General features: G+C 38.5%; 1 non-coding gene across 1 annotated transcript; it reads right to left on the minus strand.

Moving 5' to 3' along the window:
- Window positions 1-433: 433 nt before the first annotated feature.
- Window positions 434-539, minus strand: LOC123464202. Its single transcript, XR_006639441.1, has one exon. It is a non-coding gene; the product is annotated as a U6 spliceosomal RNA (small nuclear RNA).
- Between the last annotated feature and the right edge of the window lie 21,725 nt (window positions 540-22,264).

Raw genomic sequence — 22,264 nt, forward strand, 5'->3', positions numbered from 1 at the left:
CACACACACACACACACACACACACACATATATATACACATACATGCATACACACATATATATGTCATCTGTCACTTATATGTCATCTACCTACTATCTATCATCTAGTTATTTCTCATTTATCTTTCTATCTTTCTAGATGACAAGAACTATTAAATTTCAGGTCCTTTTCAATGAACTAAACAGAAACTGCATGCTAAAACATTTACCATGTATAAAACCAAACAATTTGTGCTTCATTTCCTATCACTAAGATCTGGATTTCTTATCTTCAAAGTTCAAAATTAGAGATAATGATGCTATGATTCCTTGAAATCTGAGATACTTCTTTTCTGATTCATAATTTAATGACTGCATAAGCCTGGATCCCTCATTTCTGCCACTCTTGGGTCTGCTGCTCTGGTGTCAGGGTTTTCTGCTCAAAGGCATGTATGAAAATATGGAATGCTTCACAAATTTGCATGTCATCCTTGCACAGGGGCCATGCTGATCTCTGTATTGTTCCAATTTTTAGTACAATGTGCTGCCAAAGCAAGCACTAGGTACTTTTGATTAGAAAATATCTTTGACCTGAAATTCCATTCCATTTTATTCTGTCCAAAGCATATGAAGCCATAAGTGTTTATATTTAGTACATTTGTCATGCCCCAAACACACCTCCTCCTATGTGACATGTCCAGCCCTGTTTCTCAAATAGCCAGGCTTAACCCAAAGTCTAGGATGCTAACCTTCTGCTTCCTCATGTTATAGCACTCGGAAACCATTCTAGTTCCTAAACCTTTTCCACACTCAGTTGCCTATTAAAATTTTTAAAGTTCAGATTTCCCAGCATTCTGCCTGCCATGTGCCAGAATGAGGAAAACTTACCAGGAAAATTTAGTGCACTTAAAAGTTTTAAAACACAGAGTTGAATTTAGGTATTAACCTTCCCTGGGGTATACTTATTTTAACACTGGGTTCTTGGTGATACATGTTCTATACCCAAAGTATCATGGGTTATTTTTTTCATTACTACCATCTATCTGAACAAAAAAGAAATATTCAAAGCTACCTAATATTACAAAGCACAGAACAGATATGCTTGGCTTTCACAATCTGTAGGTAGCTGCTGACTGGATGCCTGGGACTGAGTCATCCTGAGATAAGGACTTCATAGAATGTTTGTTTTGGAAGTTGGAATTCATTTGACATGGATGTTCAGGCAATGTGCTGTAGAAGAATGAACACGGTGTTTGAAAGTTAACAATGACACCATTTTTGAGAAGCTTTGCCCTCTCATCAGTCAAACCCAGGGACAAATCACATTTAACCTATTTTGTGAGACAAATAAGATAGTCTGGAGTAGGACACCACTGATAGATGTGGATCCATGGATATTACTAAGAAAGAATTTGGAGATTCAAAATGTAGGAGGTGGAAAAAAAAATCAAGAAATGAAAGAAAGCATTTTCCTAAATGTTTCTTCCTAGAATAAAAAAAGTTGAAAAATATCCATTCTAAGTTATCCTCCCAGTGTTTTTTAATCAGTAGTGCCCCTCCAGATTCTCTGGGAGCTTTTCTAAAATTTTACCAGGGAGAAAATGTCATAAACACATATTTGATCTGTCTGCAACTGTGCCTGTTTCTTGCTATAGATCCAGAATCAGGCTTGAACAGAATTAGAAGCACTTGTGAAATATCAGGAGGAAAATTCTTAGAAAATTTTGAATCTGCTCACCAGTGTTAAGTGCAAATAATAGAAAATAATCTATATACATAAGGGGTCAATGTTCTATTAAATAGAGTATCATCAACTTTTTAAAAATTTAAAAATCAAATTCTACCTCCTTAATCCAAACCAAATCTTTCATTTGAAATGAGACTTCTATTTTGAAGAACTTTGCTCCTAAGGAAACACATCATGTGGGACCTTAACTTCTTATGGGTGCCATTTACCTAACCATACTGCCATCCCACTGTTCCATAATTATGTCTTTTCCTGCTCGGCATATAGTTGATCGTTTACTTCCAGAATGCGAATTGTTCACCTTTGTCTCTAGAAGCTATAGCTGTTGAATTTTCCATTATAATCTAAACCTAAAGGACCAATTTTTAAAAAATTCTTAATATCCCAAGGCACCTTTCTTCTTTAGACATGAATATTAAATAGGGTGAAAGCTTAAAACCCTCAGTGGCAAGGCCCGTCAAGAGAGGCCACATGAGGACATTCAAAATACAACTAGCCAAGTCACATTCTATTGTGGGATTAATTAGCTGTGAGCTACAGAGTCAGTGTTGTAGTCAGGTTACTTTTCCATCGAGCTTTTGTCACATGCTTCTGCCAGGTCCATTCCTTTATTTCTCAGTCTCAAGCCATAGTCTAAGGAAAAGGCAGCTGGAGGTGGTGGAAGAAGGGAGACAGAGGAGGAGGGTTCCGGATGGTCCCACTCTCTTTACATTACACTTTGCCCAAACAGCAACTGACTAGCTACTTCCTCTGAGAAAGCTTTTCTGTTCTTCCACACTGACACCATTAGAGGAAGCTATTCTTAAAGCCTAGATCAACTACCCTGGCTCAAAATGAAAGAGGAATCTTTCAAGTTTGAAATTTTTATATCATTGTCAAATTGGTGAAAGGAAAAGAAAAAGAAAATCTTTCCACCTAGCAGAGGGAAAAAACTGTCTTCTTTTCAAACTCTTATGATGTTTCTTCACTATGTTGTCCAGCATTGAAAAACGGGGCTCATTTCTTGACTATTGCCATGATTTTCACTGAGATTTGTATTCAATGACACCAGAAGATTACATGTAAACCCTGACACCAGTATAGACTAGATCCTGCTGCCTTCACTGTGAAAAAGGAGGACCGCAAAGGCATCAGAGGGCTCATTAGAAAGCCTTTTTCTTCTGTACCCAGCCAGCTCGGGTGGGTTTCTGTTACTTTCTTTCAGTTCATGTTTCTCCTTTTTGTTCCACAACCTGCATTAGTTTATGAATGTTGGAAATTATTTTTTTTCTTACAAATAAAATACCATAAAAATGCTATTGGTATAGATCAATGTGCATTTCTGAACCAACAATTAGCATTAACTTTTAATTTGCACATTTCTATTTTGACCAGACCATGGCAATCAGGGTGACTACACCACATTTCAAAATTTGCATGTGGTGCACTGTTCAATAATGGAAAGTTTCTCTTTGCTTAAGAGCTTTGATTTTATGATCTCAAAATGCTGTACATGTTCTTGTTTGTTCCAGGATAGATTGTTTCCCAGAAGTTTTTAAATACTCTCTGACTCCTAAATCATTAAACTAGTTGCAGATTTTGTAGGTTTCTTATATACCCTATCCAAGTAAGTTTCATTACCAGAACCCATATATATGGTTTTAAAAAGCTATACAAATGAGAATGTGTGATTTAGTTGTGGATTCTATTTTAAAAATGAAGTAAAAAATAGCATCAATTAAATGAATATATTGTAATAGCTACATTATGTCCATCATGTAACACATGGTGATTATGAAAACTAACATTTTACTTTCTGAAATACTACTTTTTACATATGTTCCTAGTGACTAGTATTCAAAATAATCAATGATTGTTTGAATATATTGACATTAATTCATGATCTCTGATGTATGTGTATTATAGTTGCCTTCAAAATGCTCTCTTCCTATGTTGCTGTTAAAACAACTAGGATAATAATAGTGCTCAAACAGCATCACTTGTGAGAAAAGAAGATTTACAGACAATAACAAGTGCAGAAGAAAGAATTTGAGGACTAGAGAGATGGCTCAGCAGTTAAAGGCACTTGGTTGTAAGCCTGCCAACCCAAGTTAGATCCTCCTTACTGACCAAGTAAGGCCAGACACAACATGGAGTGTGTGCATCTGTAATCACAACTTGCCTATGACAATGGAAACACATCTAATAGAACTTGGAAGGACACAAGCAGCAGCAAAACAATGAATGACCCTGTCCCAAAAACAGGTGGAAGGAGAGGAGGGACACCCAGAGGTTGTCCTTTGACTTCCACATGTGTTCTGTGTCATGTGCATGCCCATACACACATCATGCACACACATATACACATGCATACTGATGCACAGAAATAAATAAGCATAAAAAGTAGGGTTGCAAGAAGTTGGGATATTCTTTGCAAATAAAATATATAAGAAGTACTTATGGGGAGTGAGGGAAAGCAAGGTTAGCAAATTTAGATCTTTTCTCCATGAGACAAACTAGTCATATTTTCTACTAATTATTTCTTAAAACAGTAAAAAGTTTACCAAGGGGAAAAAATCTAGTTCAACTGTGTATGAAAATATTAAAAAGTAATAAGTGGGATGTATAAGTTAAAATTATACATATAATGTTCTCCCAGGCAAGTGGTTTATTCTTGTTCTATGAGTTAAAATCTTAAGTTCATAGAAATCCAGTGTTGGTTTGCAACACATAAGTTTGGCATATAATCAAACTGAAAATGTTGAGATTGTACTGGTTTATAGGGAGATCTGAGTAGGCATATTTTGGGGGTTGCTTGATCTTAATAGTTAAGCTCATAAATATAGCAAAGTGTTTTTTGACATATGGCAGTAAACCCAACCAGAAGTTTTACAAACCTTCCACATTCTTACTAACTCAGCAGTCTTAGATTTCTGTGCCACCAGTCTACATCCTTATTTTTTATGTGTGTGGTGTTTGTGTGTGTTTATGCATGTTCATATATGTGTGGTCCCACATGTGTGTGTTTGTGAAGAAGTGTAAAATGTGTGTGATGTATATGGAAACCAAAGGAAAATTTAACGTGCTATTCTTGGGAATGTTGTGTTATCCACCACTTTTTGAAACAGGGTCTTGTATTGTCCTGAATCTCACCAGATAGGCTAGGCAATAAACTCCAGGGATTCTGCTATCTTTGTATTCCCATAGTGGGATTACTGGTGCATGCTGCCACACCCAGTGACATTTACATGGGAACTGGAGTCAAGTTCAAGTCCTCGTGTATGCAGCTTTCTGGGATGATGACTGTGACTCCAGAAGCCAGAAATTCAGTGGGGGCTTTTGCCAAATTCTAACTGTACCTATGTCCACTTTATACTCAGAAATACAAAATTAGCCACATGATTTAGTTGCAAGCATATAGTGCCTCATGTGAGATATACTCCGGGCAAAATTCCTTTCAATCTTGACCCCATTAGCTTCTATTATGGACTCCATATTTTACGTTTGTAAAGATTAGTATTGATTCAGAGACCATAGCTCATGATTCCAAAAGATATGAACATTTCCCTTTTCTAGTACCCATTCTCAGGTATGTATGAGAGAGGGAAGAAAGATTTATATTATGTATTCATTTTCAAACTGTCATCACAAGAGACTTCCTCAGAGCTACCAACACCCCTAGTTGTGGCATGGAAATTGACATGAAATTTATGTCAACCTTTCTTAAAAATTTTATTTTATATATACTATAATGTGTCATACACTATTGTACCCTCAGTCCAATTTCCACCACTCTGGGGCTCTACTCAGTAGAGTTTTGGTATTCACTGTGGGGTCATGAAGGCCTCAGTCAGTCCCTATGGAGTAGGGGAAACTGTGCATCAGGTATTCCTACCCATTCTGTGGCTCTTACAATCTTCCTGTCCCCTCTTCTGCAAAGTTACCTGGGCCATGGCAGGCCTTTTGGCAATCTGTTTTAGTGTTGAGTTTTTTGTAGCCTCTGGATTTCTGCTTGCATAGGTTTTGATTATTTTAAGTGTTCACTATCACCCTGGGGCTGGTTGTCAGGCCAACAGTAACAGCAGTAATCATGACATCATTCCTCTGCAATTTCTCCTGGCCCTAGCAGAAGTGTGACAGGTGGCAAGTCTCTTGGAGAGCAGTAAGGTTTCTTTTCTTATCTACTAATCTAGGCTTTTCTCCATTTTTCTCTATCATGTTTTTTTTTTAAAAAAAGATTCTCCAAGCAAGCATGAGAATAATTTGTGTTAAAGGGGGTATGTAAAGTTGTTTAGGAGATTCTTGGTGGGCCCGCCCACTCTCTCCTAACTCTGATATTCTGATTTCTTTCCAGTACCAGATATGAGTTCTCTCTCATAGAGTGGGTCCTGGTGTCCAATCAGAAAACAGTTGGTTTCCTATAGAGGCTGAATGTCACTACTGCACAAGTGTGTATATCATGTTAGCTGTCAGACCTAAAGTATTATCAATGAGTTGAATAGCTCCTTATTATACCTTTTACCTATTTCAGTATTAGAGACTATGTTTCATCAGCCTCTTGGTTGTTAGCAAAGCCCCCCTCTCCCCATGGATGAAGCATTTCTTTAGGCTAACCCTGCCTTTGTATACTTTCCTCACAGTGTACATTTTACTGATTACCATTTCTTAGAAGTGTAACATATACTAACACTGTATGAATTAGAATACTGTTGAAAAGTTCAAACATAAACCTAACAAATGACCTTTAATTTATGAGAACTTTCATAAAACTCACAAAAATATTGAAAGCCAGGAATTTTCACTTCAAAAATAGGTGAGAATGGATTGGTGAGATAGCTCAGTAAGTAAAGTAAAGCCTTTGCCGTGAAACCATGAGAACCTAAGCTTATTCTACAGAGCCCACATAAAAAAAAACAAAACAAAAAACCTTGGTATGGGGGCTAGAGAGATGGCTTAGCGGTTAAGGTACTGTCCTGAGAAGCCTAAGAACCTAGGTTCAGCTCCCTAATACCCATGATACCCATGTAAAATGGATGTACAAGGTGGTGCATTAATCTGGAATTTGTTTGCAGAGGCTGGAGGCCCTAGTGTGCCCATTCTCGCTCTGTGTCTCTCTCTCACACTCTCAAATAAATATGTAAATAAAATATTTTAAAAGCTGTTTAAAAATAAAAACCTTGGTACAGTGGTACGCAATTGTAATTCCAGCTCTGGGGAGTCAGAAACAGTTAGAACCCTGGGCTAACTTTCCTGTCACTCTAGCCTACCAGCATATCTCCAAGTGAATGAGAGATCATGCCTCAAAACAAATAGACAAAACAAGGTGTATATCATTCCTGAGGAACAGCACCTGAAGCTGTTCTCTGACCTGCACAAGTACAGGTACATACGTGCACTTCAACCCATGCACACATGAACATACATGTACACATACACACAAACACAGACACTCAAAACCCCAAAATGTGACAAACCAAAAAGCTTTTACCAAACAATGTAGAAATTGGAGAACCAGGGTCTAATCTACTACCTACTAGTTTTAAAGAAAAGTGATTACAGCTGGGTGTAGTGGAGCACGCCTTTAATTTCAGCACTCAGGAGGCAGAGATAGGAGGATCAATGGAGTTTGAGGCCAGCCTGACACTACATAGTGAATTCCAGGTCAGCCTAGGCTAGATTGAGACCCTATCATGGAAAATCAAAAACAACAACAAAAATGTTACTACATTATATGCAATCCACCAATCCTCAGCCACCCCTGTTGTTGTCCAAATGGCCCATGAAAAAAGTGGCCATGGTAGAAGAGATGCAGGCTATTCATGGACCCAACAACATGGACTTCCACTAACTAAAGCTGACCTGGCTATGTCTACTGCTGAATGCCAAATTTTTAAGCAAGCAGCGACCAAGTCTGAACTCCAGATATGGTAGTATCACTTGGGGTGACCAGCCCACAACTTGGTGGCAGGTTGACTATATTGGACCACTTCCATCATGGAAAGGGCAGCCTTGTGTCCTTACTGGAATATACACTTATTCGGGGTGTGCATTTGTCTTTCCTGCATGTAGCGTTTCTGCCAAAACTACCATCTGTGGGCTCACAGAATGCCTTATCCACTGTCAAGGTATTCCACACAGCACTGCTTCTGACCAAGGAGCTCACTTCACAGCCAAGGAAGTATGAAGTAGGCTCATGATCATGGAGTTCACTGGTCTTACAGTATGCCCCACCACCCCAAAGCAGCTGGCTTAATAGAACAGTGTAATGGCCTTTTAAAGAAATAGCTACAGTGCCAACTAGGTGGCAGTAGCTTAGAGGGCTAGGGGAGTGTCTTCCAGTAGGCTGCTCAGAATCAGCATCCTATATATGGTACTGTTTCTCCTATAGCCCGGATTCACGGGTCCAGGAATCAAAGGGTGAAAATGGGAATAGACCACTTACCATCACCCCAAGTGACCCACTAAATTTTTGCTTCCTGTTCCCACAACGTTATGCTCTGCTGGCCTACAGGTCTTGGCCAGAAGGGGACTGCTTTTGCTAGGAGGCACAAAGAACATTTCATTGAACTGGAAGCTAAGATTTCCCCCTGGCTACTTTGGGCTCTTGAAGCCCTTGAATGAACAGGCTGAGAAAGGAGTTACAGTGGGAGCAGGGGTGATTGATCCAGACTACCAGGGAGAAATCAAACTGCTGTTCCACAATGAAGGTAAGGAAGAGTATGTTTGGCATGCAGGAGATCCTTTAGGGCACATTTTAGTGTTACCATGACCTGTTATCAAAGTCAATGAACAACTGCAATAGAGGTAGTGTGATAAATGGCCCAGTTCCCTCAGAAATGAAGATATGGGTCACTCCTCCAGGTAAAGAACCAAGACCTTCTGAGGTGCTTGCTGGAGGTGGAACAAATACAGAATAGATAGTAGAGGAAGTTAGTTACAAATACCAGGTAAGGCTACATGATCAGTTACAAAAATAAGAGCTGTAATTGCAATGTTTCTGTTCTACCTTGATGCAGAGTGTTTATACATATCTACCCCAATATTAATTAGCTAAGTGTTGAATTTATATTCGAGATGAAGCATTCCTCAAGGAACCTTGCTTTGTGTTGTGGGTAAGATTTTGCATTTCTGGTTGTATGTGGGTTATACCATGTTAGACATGTTAGGTGGGATTATGAGCTTGTTACTGTTTTCATTTGGAAATTAAATATAACAAAAGGAGATATGGTTTGGTGTCAAGTTGACAAGGGGTGGACTTGTGATAATTAAGGTGTTCTCAACTTGATCACTTTAGTAATCCACAGAAATCCATTTCAGTTGTGTCCCTGATTTTGCTTCCAGGAAGGATTAACTGAAGGAGGAAGTTCTTCCCCCAGAATGAGCCCTTACTCCAGAATGGGCAGCCCTTCTCAGAGGGGGGCTTTATATAAGGAAGCTCTGGATGAAAAGAACCCCCTTCTTTCCTTCTACTTGGCTGCCAGAGCTGCTTGCTGCCTTCCAGTGTGGATTGAAGACCAGCATCAACTGAAGACCAATGTGGATCAAAAACCAGTAACTCCTCAGGAAACCTGCAGACCTTCAGTGCTAGATTGGGACTGTTGAGGCATCTAGCCACATGGACTGAGCAATGACTAGGTTCCTTGATTCTTGGGCCTTGAGAGTGACAGATAGAGAAAGAGGCAGATATAGAGAGAGAATGGGCACACCAGAGCCTCCAACTGCTGCAAACGAACTCCAGATGCATACACCCCTTGTGCATCTGGCTTCTGTGGGTCCTAGGGAATTGAGCCTCTAACCAGGGTCCTTAGACTTCACAGGGAAGCGCTTAAATGCTAAACCATCTCTCCAGCCCTAAATCTCTTTTTTAAAGATAATTCATTCTAGTGGTTCTTCTCCTCTAGGGGACCTTGACTAATACAGATGGAAAGATGGCTCAGCCATTAATGCACCTTCCTGTAATGCAGATTGACCCAGGTTTGATTCCCAAGTACCCACTTAAAGCCAAATGCACAAAGCGGCACATGCATTTGGAGTTTATTTGCAGTGGTTAGAGGCCCAGGCATGCCCATTCTCTCTTTCTGCCTCTCTCTCTCTCTCTCTCTCTCTTTCTCTCTCTCTCTGTCAAAAAAATAAATAAAATATAAATAAATAAAAGACTAACCAGTACATCCTTATTTTCTTCACTTACTATATGCCCCCTTCTTACTCTGTTGGAAGGATGGGAAGCAACTTGATCTGCTGTATTCAATACTGAAACCTAATCCCAAGCTTAGGGGACACTGTTTCTTAATATTCACTGATTAAAGGAAAAAAAGAAAACCAAAACACTGGGCTGGAGAGATGCCTTAGCAGTTAAGGCATTTGCTTGTGAAGCATATGGACCCAGGTTCAATTCTCCAGAACTCACGCAAGCCAGATGCACAAGGTGTAAGGTAGAGAATGCATCTGGAGCTCATTTGCAGTGGCTAGAGGTCCTGGCATGTCCATTCTCTCTCTGTGTCTATTTGTCTCTCTTTATCTCTAATATATAAATTTTAAGAAGATGCTTAAAAAGCCATAAGGTTAGCCTGGCACAGTGGTACACACCTTTAATTCTAGCACTCAGGAGGCACAAGTAGGATGAATGTCCTAAGCTCAAGGCCACCCTGAGAGTACATAGTGAATTGCAGGTCAGCCTGGGCTAAAGTGAGACCCTACCTCAAAAAAAACACCAAAAAACGTAATGTTGATATTACAAAATTTCTCTAAACATAAACTCTTTCTTCTTCCAAACAACACATCTTTATATGATAAAAATTCAATTTATTTGTTCATTTAATACATTAGAGAAAGGTTGACTGAAGAAATGGCGAGTTGGTAAAGTGCTTGCCACACAAGCATGAAGACATATGTTTGGGTCCACAGCATCTACATAAATTCTAGGTGGGCATTATAGACCACCTGTAACCCAGCATTTGGGAGGTAGAAACAAGAGATTCTCAGGGCAAGCTAATTAGAAGACCAGCTGAGTTGGTGAGCTCTGAGAAAAATACCCAACATCATCCACTGGCCTCCTTATACACATACATGTACATATAAAAGTGCACATATGTGTACTCACATGACAACACACACATGCATACTGCAAACATACATACAGATAATGGAACAGAAGCACTTTGAAGACTATGAGATTTCACTCAACATTCAATGAGCAGTTAAATTCCATAGTTTAACAAGTTACAGAAAAAGCACCAGGCACTTGATTCAGAGGTCAAGGGCCAGTTGATTGCTCACAGAAATAGCAGCATCTGCCATTTCATCATTTTATTATTGTGGATTTCCAAGCCTCAGTAGAGCAATGCAATGAGACTAGCTGAGACCTCTGCCCAACATAATGTATGACAGAACAGAACTCCAAATTTAAGGAGGCATGATATGAAATGGCAATAGAAAAAACAGGCCTTGTTTTGGCCCTATAGATATTGTCTATGTTCTGTAATGGACAATAAGAGACTTTTTTTTTTTTTTTTTTTTTTTACTTTTTTACTCAGTGAATACAGTCAAGTTGGTCCCATTGTTAGTCTCCTTCCTGTCCTCCCCAATCCACAGGGACCCTCCTTTATGGGGTATGTGGGTCGTGCATTGTGGGGTTAGCCATCAGTTTTGAGTAGGAGAAAATGTCTCTGAGTATCATGACCCAACATGTGGCTCTGACATTCTTTCTGCCCCCCTTCCACAAATTTCCCTGAGCCATGTTGGGTTCATTTTATGTCTGCTTCAGTGTTGAGATCATGGGAGCCTCTGTGTCTCTGGATATCTGGTTTGGTAGGGTTTGAGTGTTCTCTGTGTCTTTCTCCTTCACCATTGTGCTGGTACCTGGTTCTCCAAGAAAACAGCACTCTTGCATGTTTCCCCAATTATTCTTAGTTTCAGCTGCAGCCCTTTTGAGATATGATGGGGTGGTTCTCTCCTTAGGATCTATGTTTATCTGAAAAAGAGAAGCAAATTTTCTCATGGAGAGTAAAGTTTGCACCAGATAAATGTGATAAGCATTATATTTTAGAGAGAGTTTAATAGGTGTAGGCACACTTGTAGCCCACGATTAGTGGGAGCTTGATAATGGAGAGCAGGCTCATTTTTGGATATGGGTCTGACTTGTTTCCCAGCTCAAGCTGTGGTGTCTGTTCCACTGAATGGATGAGTTAGCCAAATCAAGGGCAGTTTATTTCCCACCATGGCCGTGTGCCACTATTGCACTTGTATGAGCATCATGTCAAGTTGTTTGCTGCTAAATAAGTTAGACTGTGAGTTGCTTGGATGAATAGTGGTCATTTTCTCACAGTCACTCATGTAACACCTTCTGGCACTAGATACACTAACTATATGGGGACTCCTCTCTTCCAGCCTCCAGCCATGTCATGCCATGTTATGTCCAAACATTGTATAGTGTCTTCCACAGTGGGGTCTTACCACTAACCTTTGTCTCTCAAAAAAATATCATCTCTATCTTTTCAAAAATATTTCTTTTATATATTTATTTGCAAAGAGAGAGAGAGATAGGAAGAAAGAGAATGGACATTCCAAGGCCTCTAGCCACTGCAAATGAACTCTAGGCACATACACCACTTTATAAATCTGGCTTTATGTAGGTACAGGGGAATTGAACTCAGGTTGCCAGCTTTGCAAGTGAGCACCTTAACTGCTGAGCAATCTCTCCAGTCCATAATCTCTATCTTTTAAAGCTGTTCTGCACATAAATATTTTTGATATATTTTTGGTGCTTCAGATTGTAAGAAGTGAATAATGTTAGAAGCAAATAGATAATTATGAAACACTCAGCATGTAAGTAATTATTGCAAGCACCACTCTAATTAACCAGAAAAGCATAAACCATTCATTCATTCATAATGCTTACTTACTGATACAAACAAAATATAATGCATAAAAAAATGTAATGTGGTAAGGCAGGATATATGTATATGGTGTACTATACAAAAAACAAAAAATATCCAAGAATATAGTGCATTAGGTAAAAGTGTCTATGAATCCATTTTGTCCATCAGCATTTCAGGCATATTATATATGAAAAAAATTGTTTTTAAGTCAAGAAATACATTGTTCTTCTTTAAAATAATTTAAAATTATAAATATCTTTTACATTTAATTAAGCTATGCCACAGTAAACTTGAAGTAAGGTAGTAGGTTGTATAGTCAAATAACTGAACATAAAATAAATATAAAATATTAAAATGACCTAAATGTCTGCCAGCATTCTCTATGAACTTTAGTTAATAATGCCCAGAATCTGCCTCATGTGAGATAGGGCCTCCTTTTTCCAGGTTGACTGGTCATACCACCCACATGCTTTTGATCATTACCTACATATGCAGTGGTCATGTCAGTAGCTAATTGCCCACGTTACTTTCTTCATTTTTCTTGTTAAAGAGAGATTTTTTAAATGAGCTCAATATATCAACCCTCTTAGCAGAATTATTAATAATATGAATAACCTCATTTATTATTTGGTCTTTTTTTTCTAAGTGCTTCTTTCTCTGATAAATCTGTGAAGCTTCTCAGAAACTCTTAGAAAATTTTTTTCTCTCACTCTACTTTGCCCATACTTTTATTCCAAACCATAAAAGTATATGCCTTACAGTTTGTTCTTGCTTATCTATCAGACCTGAAGTTGACCAGAGTAATTTACTAGATTTTTAAAGTTTAAAGTTAAACCCATTGAACAGAAACATTGAGTTAATATGTTTTTAGTAGACAAATATAAAAAGTATATGCAATTTACTATACAAAACCTAAGTATCAATAACAAATTTCAATAATTAAGTCAGAACCTGAGTGTAATTTTCTAGAAGTATATATAGTTCAAGGGGTATATAAGCATGAAAGAACATGGCTTTCTTTCATTATACTCTCCAAGTAGTTATTTTCCTATCTGATGCTAAAAGTCTAAAAGATATTGCCCATCAAATCATTATATAAGATCACTGAATAATATCACCATGATTTTTACCATGTAACAAAATTCCTGACTCATGTTCCTCATCTGTACAACAGATTGAACATTGTTTTATTTTCCAGAGTTGGAGAGGATAAATAATGAAATCTATTTGCCATTCAATAAATATGTACTAAGGTGTTTAGTATTTCAAGTGAAAATCAAAAGTGCATGTCATATAATAACTCCTTTGAATAAAACTAGCAGAAACTTGATATTGTAGAGTGGGCTTGTGTTTGGGTATGGTTCTGACTTGTTTCCCAGCTCTAGCTAAGGGTCTAGTACCACTGAGTGGATCAGTTAGCCAAATCAAGAGCAATTGATTCCTCACCATGGCTGTGTACCACTATTGCACTTGTGTGGGCATCACATCCGGTTATTTGTTGCTAATTAGGTTAAACAATGTGTTGCTTGGACAGATCTTGGTCATTTCCCCCAGTCGCCTATGTAGTGCCTTCTGGCACTAGACACGCTGACTGTCTGGGGACTGACTCTCTCCTGGCTTCCAGCCATGTCATTCCATTTTACGCATCAGCTGTGTATGGAGTCTTCAGCAATAGGGTCTTATCACTGGCCTTTGGTGGGTCATCAAGTACTCTGACAAAAGTCTGTCATTGTTTTGGGAAACCTTGTAGGTTTCTCTGATCAAAAGCTCACTCTACAATATCAAGCTACCATCAATCACGGGGTATAAGAGGGCCTACACCTATCAAACTGTCTATCAAAAAAGTAAGTGTTATCTCAATTTTCCGGGTGCTAACTTACTCTCCGTTGGAGAATCTGCTTCTCTTTTCCAGATAGATGCAGATCCTAAGAAGAGAGCTGCCCCAACATACCTCAAAAGGGGCCCAATTGAAACTAAGACAACTGGCGAAATAAGCAAGGGTGATGTTTTCCTGTGAACCAGATACCAGCACAAAGGGGAAGGAGATCAACGCAGAGAAAAATCAACTCCTACCAAATCAGAGAGCCAAAGCCTCAGAGGCTCCCAACACCTCAGCACTGAAGCAGACCAAAAATGAACCCAACACAGCTCAGGGAAATCTTGCAGAAGAGGGGGCAGAAAGAATGTCAGAGTTACATGTTGGGTCATGATTTGCAGAGACATTTATCACACTATTAACTGGGGGCTAACTCCACAATGCATGACCCATTTTCATTAACAAGGAGGGTCTAATGGGAGGGGGTAGATCACAGATGAGCCTAAATAATGGTACCAAACTGCCTGTATTCACTGAAATAAAAACTAATAAATTAAATTAAAAAAAAAAAACTAGCAGAAACTAAGGAAAAGGTAGAGGTGTGTGATTTTTAAATGCATTGCCCACTGAGATACTTTTTAAGAAGGTAAAAATCTGACCAGAGAATCACTTAAGTATCTGAGAGCAGGAATTTCTATAAGAGTAAGTGATGACAAAAAGCCCCCCCCCCCCCCCCAGCCAAGGAGCTAGGTTGATTACTTAGCAGGTAAAAAATACTTGGCAGTTCAAGCATGAGGACCTGCTTTTTATCCCTATCACCACTTAAAAATCCCAGCATGTAGCCCCAGAACTGAGTAAGGTGGAGGCAGGAGGATGACTGGAGCTCCCTACAAAGCTGGAATGACTAAAAATAACAAGCTTCAGGCTCATGAAGAGGCTCAGGGGAATAAGGTATAAGAGTGACAGAGAATGACATCAATGGTTTCCTCCAGCCTCTTTATTCGTTCACATGGACCAAATGAATCTGCACACACTTGTTTATATACAATATACATGCACCAAAGTACTATATATGAAAAAAAAGAAAGAAAGAAAAGGAAAGAAAGAACCAGGAAGTAGGAATGAACACAGACTTAAACTATGGTAAGAATGCAGGGCAGTGAAAAAAGAATGGTCTAGAAGGTGTTTGAGATACAGTCAGATTTGAATTATCTACATGACCATGGCAAGGAATCAGAATTTTATTCTGAATGGAATTAGTGAGCATGGGCTTTAAGTTATGACATACCTTCACATATTAGTAACTTATTTATTTAATAAACCATCACTGAAATTTCTTTGTTAAGAAATGGATGTAGCAGAGTAAGACCAGAACTCAGCTCACAGAGCCATTAGGGAAGCTTAGTCTACAAAGATTGTTAACAATTGAGAGAGCTGGGCCATGTTTGTGCTTTATTTTGAGTGTGTCAGATCTGATGGCTGGTAGAGCAGATGAGATGTGTCAAGGAGAGGACTCAAGGATGACTCAATGGAGAAGCAGGTGTGGGAGGGAAATCACAGCTCTGATTAATTTAGACATACTCATTATTCACCTAGGTGGAGATAGCCTGCAGGGAGGTGAGCATGCCCTTGTGGAGCTCAGGGAAAATAGAACCTATGAAAGCCATAGATCATGAAATACACCCTATGAGTGAACATACTAGAGAAGAGGAGGTAAAGGACTTAGATTAGGATCACTCAAAAATAAGAAGAGAAAAACTAAACCCATGCCTGGAAATGAGCACTAAATGTGATAAAGGGAAAAGCACAGGATAAAATGTGATAAAAACCTTTTTCAAAAGTTAATAGTGGGCTGGAGAGATAACTTAGTGGTTAAGGCACTTGCTTTCAAAGCCTCACAGTCTGGGATGAATTCTCCAATACCCATGTAAAGCCAGATGCACAAAGTAGTGCATGTGTCTGGAGTTCGTTTGCAGTGGCATGAAGCTCTGGTTCCCTCTCTCTCTCTCTCTCTCTCTCTCTCTCTTTCTCTTTCTCCTTGCAAATAAATATTTTTTTTAAGTTAATAGTAACTATTAGTGACAAATTCTATAATGTTTAAGGAGATAAAGGTTGAGAGCAGATCCTGGACCTAGTAGAATGGAAATCAGTGGTGATCCAGGTATGATGACTTTAAATCCTGAAAGAAGCCAGTTTAAGACAACATTAAAGGTGAGGAAATTAAGACAAAACATACACAACCCTTATGTATGTTATTAGTTTGTTATTTATACTTTATGTCATCTACCCCACATATTTTAAACATAACTGTTACCAACATCCCCTGTTCATAAGTTTTTCAGTATTTCTACTTCCAGATCCCAGAACAACTAGTCCAGACAGTTACCACCACCTAGGCATCCGCATGTATCCCCATCATTTTCAAAACTAGGTAGCTAACCAGGTGAATGAACCCAGAAAAAGCTCTTCCCACAGGAAGGGCTCTTTTCATCACTGTTTTGCAAGGTTACTTCCAACTGGAGCAGCAATCCATTTGCAGCAGGACCTGTTCATTAATTAAGAACATACTCTTTTTCTATCAGCTGGTCATCAAGGAGGCTGTGCAGCCACAAGTATGAGCAATGGGTATGAACAGCAGACACCAGCACAACTCTGGTAGAGGAGAGGAGTTGTCCGTTTGAACCTACTCTTGCTTAGTTCTAGATCTAATGCTTCTGTGTCATCATGGATTGTCAGGTCTAATGAATCATATAGTTTGGGAGACATCAAGAGCTCATCTCACTGTGATGAGCTCTGGCTGCATGGTCAGTGCATGCCCTCAGGTCAGATGCCAAATCTCTACTCAAATCCAGAAGTATTCTAGTTGCCATTTTCTGGTGGTTTATAATTTTACACTAACTACATCATGCTGCAGAAATCAAGGGTTCCATATTATCATTATCCTCCTGGGGTCTGCCCTAAATTCCAAAGGGCTTCCTTTTCAAACACAGATATATCTAAAACCAGAGTCTTTAATCCTCATCTCAGAGGCTGCTTCCTAAAGAGCACAAGTATGACTGTCGTCTCCTATCTTTCATCTTTAAACAAATTTTAAAGTAATAGATACAATAAAACCATTATTTCTTTTATATGATAAAGACAAGATAAAAAGTTTAAACAAGTTGAAAATCAAATATAAAAGGAATATAATGCCACCTAAGTATAATCATAGTAACCTGCTATTCTTTATAAGGAAAGTTAACATTATGCTTCTTCATTGATACTTTGAGAGTAGGAGTGTATAGGTTATTCTGATAAATAGTGAGGGCACACGTTAACAATTTGTTAGGGTAAACTCAGTTTAGGACAATAGCAGTCAAGTTCTGAGACACTTCATCATATGGATTGCTGATAATCTGGAATATTATTACATATAAATTTAGGATTGAATCATCCTTTCCATTCTTAAAACACATAATCTCAAGCCTAGACTCTATCTGAGCAATGTAGAAAGAGAATCCCAGAAGCTGGACCATCTACTTTTGACATGCTTCACATCTTCCTTGGATAGAAAACTACCAATTTTTAATTATATCTCTAGTCAATTTACTTAACATAGTACTATTTTTCTCTAAAGTTCATGTGACACAAAAGAAATATTTACATAAAAGATGGTCAGACATTGGAAGCTAATTACATCATCTTAAGTGTATGATATAATTTCAAGGCACAGGATATAGCAGGAAATTTCTAAAGCAAAGATACATGAGCTCTGAACTACAGTGCTGACCCTGTAAAGCTCAGTTTAAAGAAGAGAAACTATTGTGCACTTCTAGTGATCAGGACATCACTGGCAACATTTCTAACTGGACTTTAGATAGGCTCTTAAATTGGACACACAAATGACTTTCATAATGTACTGCAGGGGGTGGGGGTGAGCATGGCTTGATCAGGACCAACTCAGTGACAGCTCAGTCTGTGGCTCCATCCACAAAGCACTTCTACTTATGCTATTCCACCAGCTAGGCTTCTGGTCAACAGAACCTGGGAAGAAGATCCAAGGAGCAGACTAGAGACTGTCATTTTCCTAAGTATCTCCCATTATTTTGATCTGTGTTGAAATTGTAAATTTCACAAAACCACTAAGTACAAAATCTGTGGTAAAAGTTTGAGTCCTATTATCACCATGCTGGTTGCTTCTCTTAGTAATGTCGATGGGAAATTTTAAATGTGAGAAAAGGAAGAATGATGATTTTATATGCAGAAGGGCTACTTAGAGGTTCATTTTGAGAACTAAAGCCGTTACTCACACTCTAAATTCCACGTGTCCCATATTCGTTAGGTTCTATGGATCAGTGTAAATACTGTTCTGTGAGTTTTTCAGATTTTAATAAATGTTTTAAAAACAAATTATATTGGGCTCATCTTTCTACATATATTTTAATATTATAAGTTACATGTATAAGTATAGTTTAATATAAAAAATATTTAATTTAAAAATTAGATTTTTCAAGTACTAAATGATTTTGTTAAGATAAAATTAACAAAAAAACAAAAAATAAATAAATATGCAAATGCCATAAGATTTTTCATTTTTAAAAGTTCTAGTTCTGTAAAGAAAGAGATTTCAACAAAATCCTTTCCACACACATTGCTCAATTACACATTTGAAAATTGAATTTGTGAAGCTTTACTTTGAAAGCTAAAATTATCCTAAATATCAGATTAAATAGTAGCAGTAATACACTAATTTCTACTTAACAAATATTTGTGCTGTTTCCCACCCCCCTTTTTTTCTTTTTACTATATTCTATGCTGTGTTTCTGTTGCAGATTATCATTTTACACAATGGTCATACCTCATTACTCATGGTGAAGCAAACATGAGTGTGGGGAGTTGGTTTAGTGGGTAAGAGTTCTAGCTGCACAAACACCCCAAAGCCCATGTAAAAAGCCAGGCATGACTGCATCCACCTCTAACTTCAGAGCCAAAGAGAGCAGAGGTAGCAGGATCACTACAGCTTGTTGATCAGCCATCTACCTGAATAACAGCAAGTTCCAGGTTCAGCAAAAGACTCCAACTCATGGGGGGAAAAAAAGGGTAGAAGAATGACGGAGGAAGAGACTTGATGTTCTCTGGCCTCTGCATTCATGTCCATAGAATTTACTCATCTGCACACAAAGGTGGTTACAATCCTCCCCACACCCTGGGTACAAAACTCCATCTCAGACTGTGTTTTCCTAAAGTTCAACTCTCCCTATACTTAATTTAGAACCTTAGAGTGGACAAATATGTGCTTATCAGTATAACAATTGCAATTGCATTAGCTTTTGAATGGTATACTTACTATATTCCTTTCACCAATCCTAATGTGACATGCTGAACTTTATTGATATTTACTGTGTCAATAATTTTATTACTCAAAGGAGATGATCATATGGGCCAAATCTTGAGATTCAATATTGATAAAGTCTGAAGCACCTATTTAATAAGTACATCACTTAGGGTCCATTTGGGAGACTATTTAGGGTCCAAATGAGCAGCCGTTGTAAAACTGATCTCACTGAGGGAGAGAGCCAAATGATCACTCCAGACATACGTAGTTAGAGGAGGTTTGGGGCTAAAGAAATGTTCATCAGAGGATTTGTTTTTAAAGTTTCATAGGAGGGATATGCTCAAATGTACACCCAATAGGTAAATAGATAGAGAGAAGAAGTAGGGAAGGAATTCCTCACAGCTGGGATTTAGGAGAGAAAGGATAAGTGAGAGGAAAGAAAGGAAATGAATACTAAATGTTGGAGTTTTTTGTATGAAAATGTGTTAAAATTTATTGTAGTAAGGAAGATACAATTATGTGCACATCTGAAGAATCAGTAATCAATGAATTACATAATTTCAATGGGTAAGTCATTTAAATTAGTTCTGTCTGTGGTGGTTTGATTTAGGTGTCCCCCATAAACTTAGGTGTTCTGGATGCTAGATACCCTAGCTGATGACAATTAGAAATTAAAGGCTCCTAGAGGCAGTGTATTGTTGGGGGCGGGCTTATGGGTATTATACCAGTTCCCTATGTCAGTGTTGGCACACTTTCCTGCTCCCATTGTCCATCTTATGTGGGCCGGAGGTGATGTCCACACTCTGCCCATGTTGGTGTTTTCCCTGCCATCATGGAGCCACACCTCAAGCCTGTAAGACAAAATAAACCTCTTTTTCCACAAGCTGTTCTTGGTTAGGTGATTTCTTCCAGCACTGCAACACTGTCTCAATCAATATGTGTTAAAAAGTGAAGCAGAAAAAAAGACATATGCAATGAAGGACCCAGAAACATTCAGCTACCAGCATGGAGATTCAAACTGCTTCCAATAAAGTGAACATATATACTCTGGATGCAAATTCTCCCAATTACTCCAGATTCTCCCCAAACTCCAGAGGCTGCGAATGGAAACTGTTCTATAGAAATGGCTAGCAGAATTGGAAGGATACCAATTTTCATAAGTTTGGTAAAAATTAAAATGTTTTTCAAAGAACAAACATATCTTTCCTAACTATACAGGTAGTTTGGGGTACCACAATTGCATTCTGGATGAAACCAAAAGAGATCCCTAGAAGAATTTGGGGGCTAAGGTGAGAGATTCATGTGATGCTTGCTTAGGGAAACAAGGTTGGCATAGAAGAGATTAGAATAAGTAAGAGGAGCCAGATATGGTAGTGTACACCTTTGATCACAACACTCATGAGGCAGAGAAGTAAGAGAATGGTCATGAATTGAAGGCCAGTCTAAGACTATATAATGAATTCCATGTCAGCCTGGGCTAGAATAAGACTGCCTCAAAAAAAAAAAAAAAAAAAAAAGTAAGTAATAATTGAATTCAATGGAATGTGAGTGAACCTAGAAGACCAATGAGGTATAACCTGGAAGACTGGGAAGGACATATTACTCAACCTCAAGGTCCTTCCAAAGTATATCTTGTTACTGGAGCAGACAGTGAGCAATACTGGAATAAGAGCTGACCTAAATGTGGGACTTCAATATGCCTGGGAATAAGCTAGAAGTACCTGTGATTTTACAATCATCTTAGTCCTTGACAGGGCTCACGTAGCCTTGGCACTTTTTGTCTTGAATGGGTGAAAGACTATCTTAACATTACCATACTTCCACTCTATGTATTTGGAAATAGGGCGAGATGGTAGCAGTGGTAGTGGAGGTACCATTCTTTTAAGGGCATACTTCTGCTGAGTTTGGTACATTTCAACCTATGCTGTTGTTTTCCTTTCCTGTCTTTAGAAAAAATTTTACTCATGCCATGATAGAATAATCAAGAACAACCAAAATTATTTTGTTACTTGCAGAATCTCTGTTATCACTATTTCTGTACTCTGTTCAAGACTCCTCTGTGTGATGGAGTGAAGTTCTTGTATTATTGGTATTGGGTGTGGGGGAAATGACATCAACTAATAATCTAGGGTGTTCTGTCCCTTTGCTCTGGAATTCCATTTTTTTCCTCATTCCCTGATTTGCACTACCCACAGAGTTAATTTCCTTTTTTCTTCAATTTTTTTTTCATTTTTATTTATTTATTTGAGAGTGACAGAGAGAGAGAAAAGGAGGCAGATAGAGAGAGAGAGAGAATGAGCGTGCCAGGGCCTCCAGCCGCTGCAAATGAACTCCAAATGCACGTGCCCCCTTGTGTATCTGGCTAACGTGGGTTCTGGGAAATCGAGCACCTCAAACCAGGATCCTTAGGCTTCACAAGAAAAGTGATTAACCACTAAGCCATCTCTCCAGCCCCAGAGTTAATATTCTTTGTATATTTTAAGAAAATATTAAAAATTAATTGTCTCAAAAAAATGGCTAGTGGTGGCTGGAGGGTGTGTTCAGGACAGAGC

Source organism: Jaculus jaculus, chromosome 10 (assembly GCF_020740685.1).
Source record: "Jaculus jaculus isolate mJacJac1 chromosome 10, mJacJac1.mat.Y.cur, whole genome shotgun sequence".
NCBI classification, from domain to species: domain Eukaryota; kingdom Metazoa; phylum Chordata; class Mammalia; order Rodentia; family Dipodidae; genus Jaculus; species Jaculus jaculus.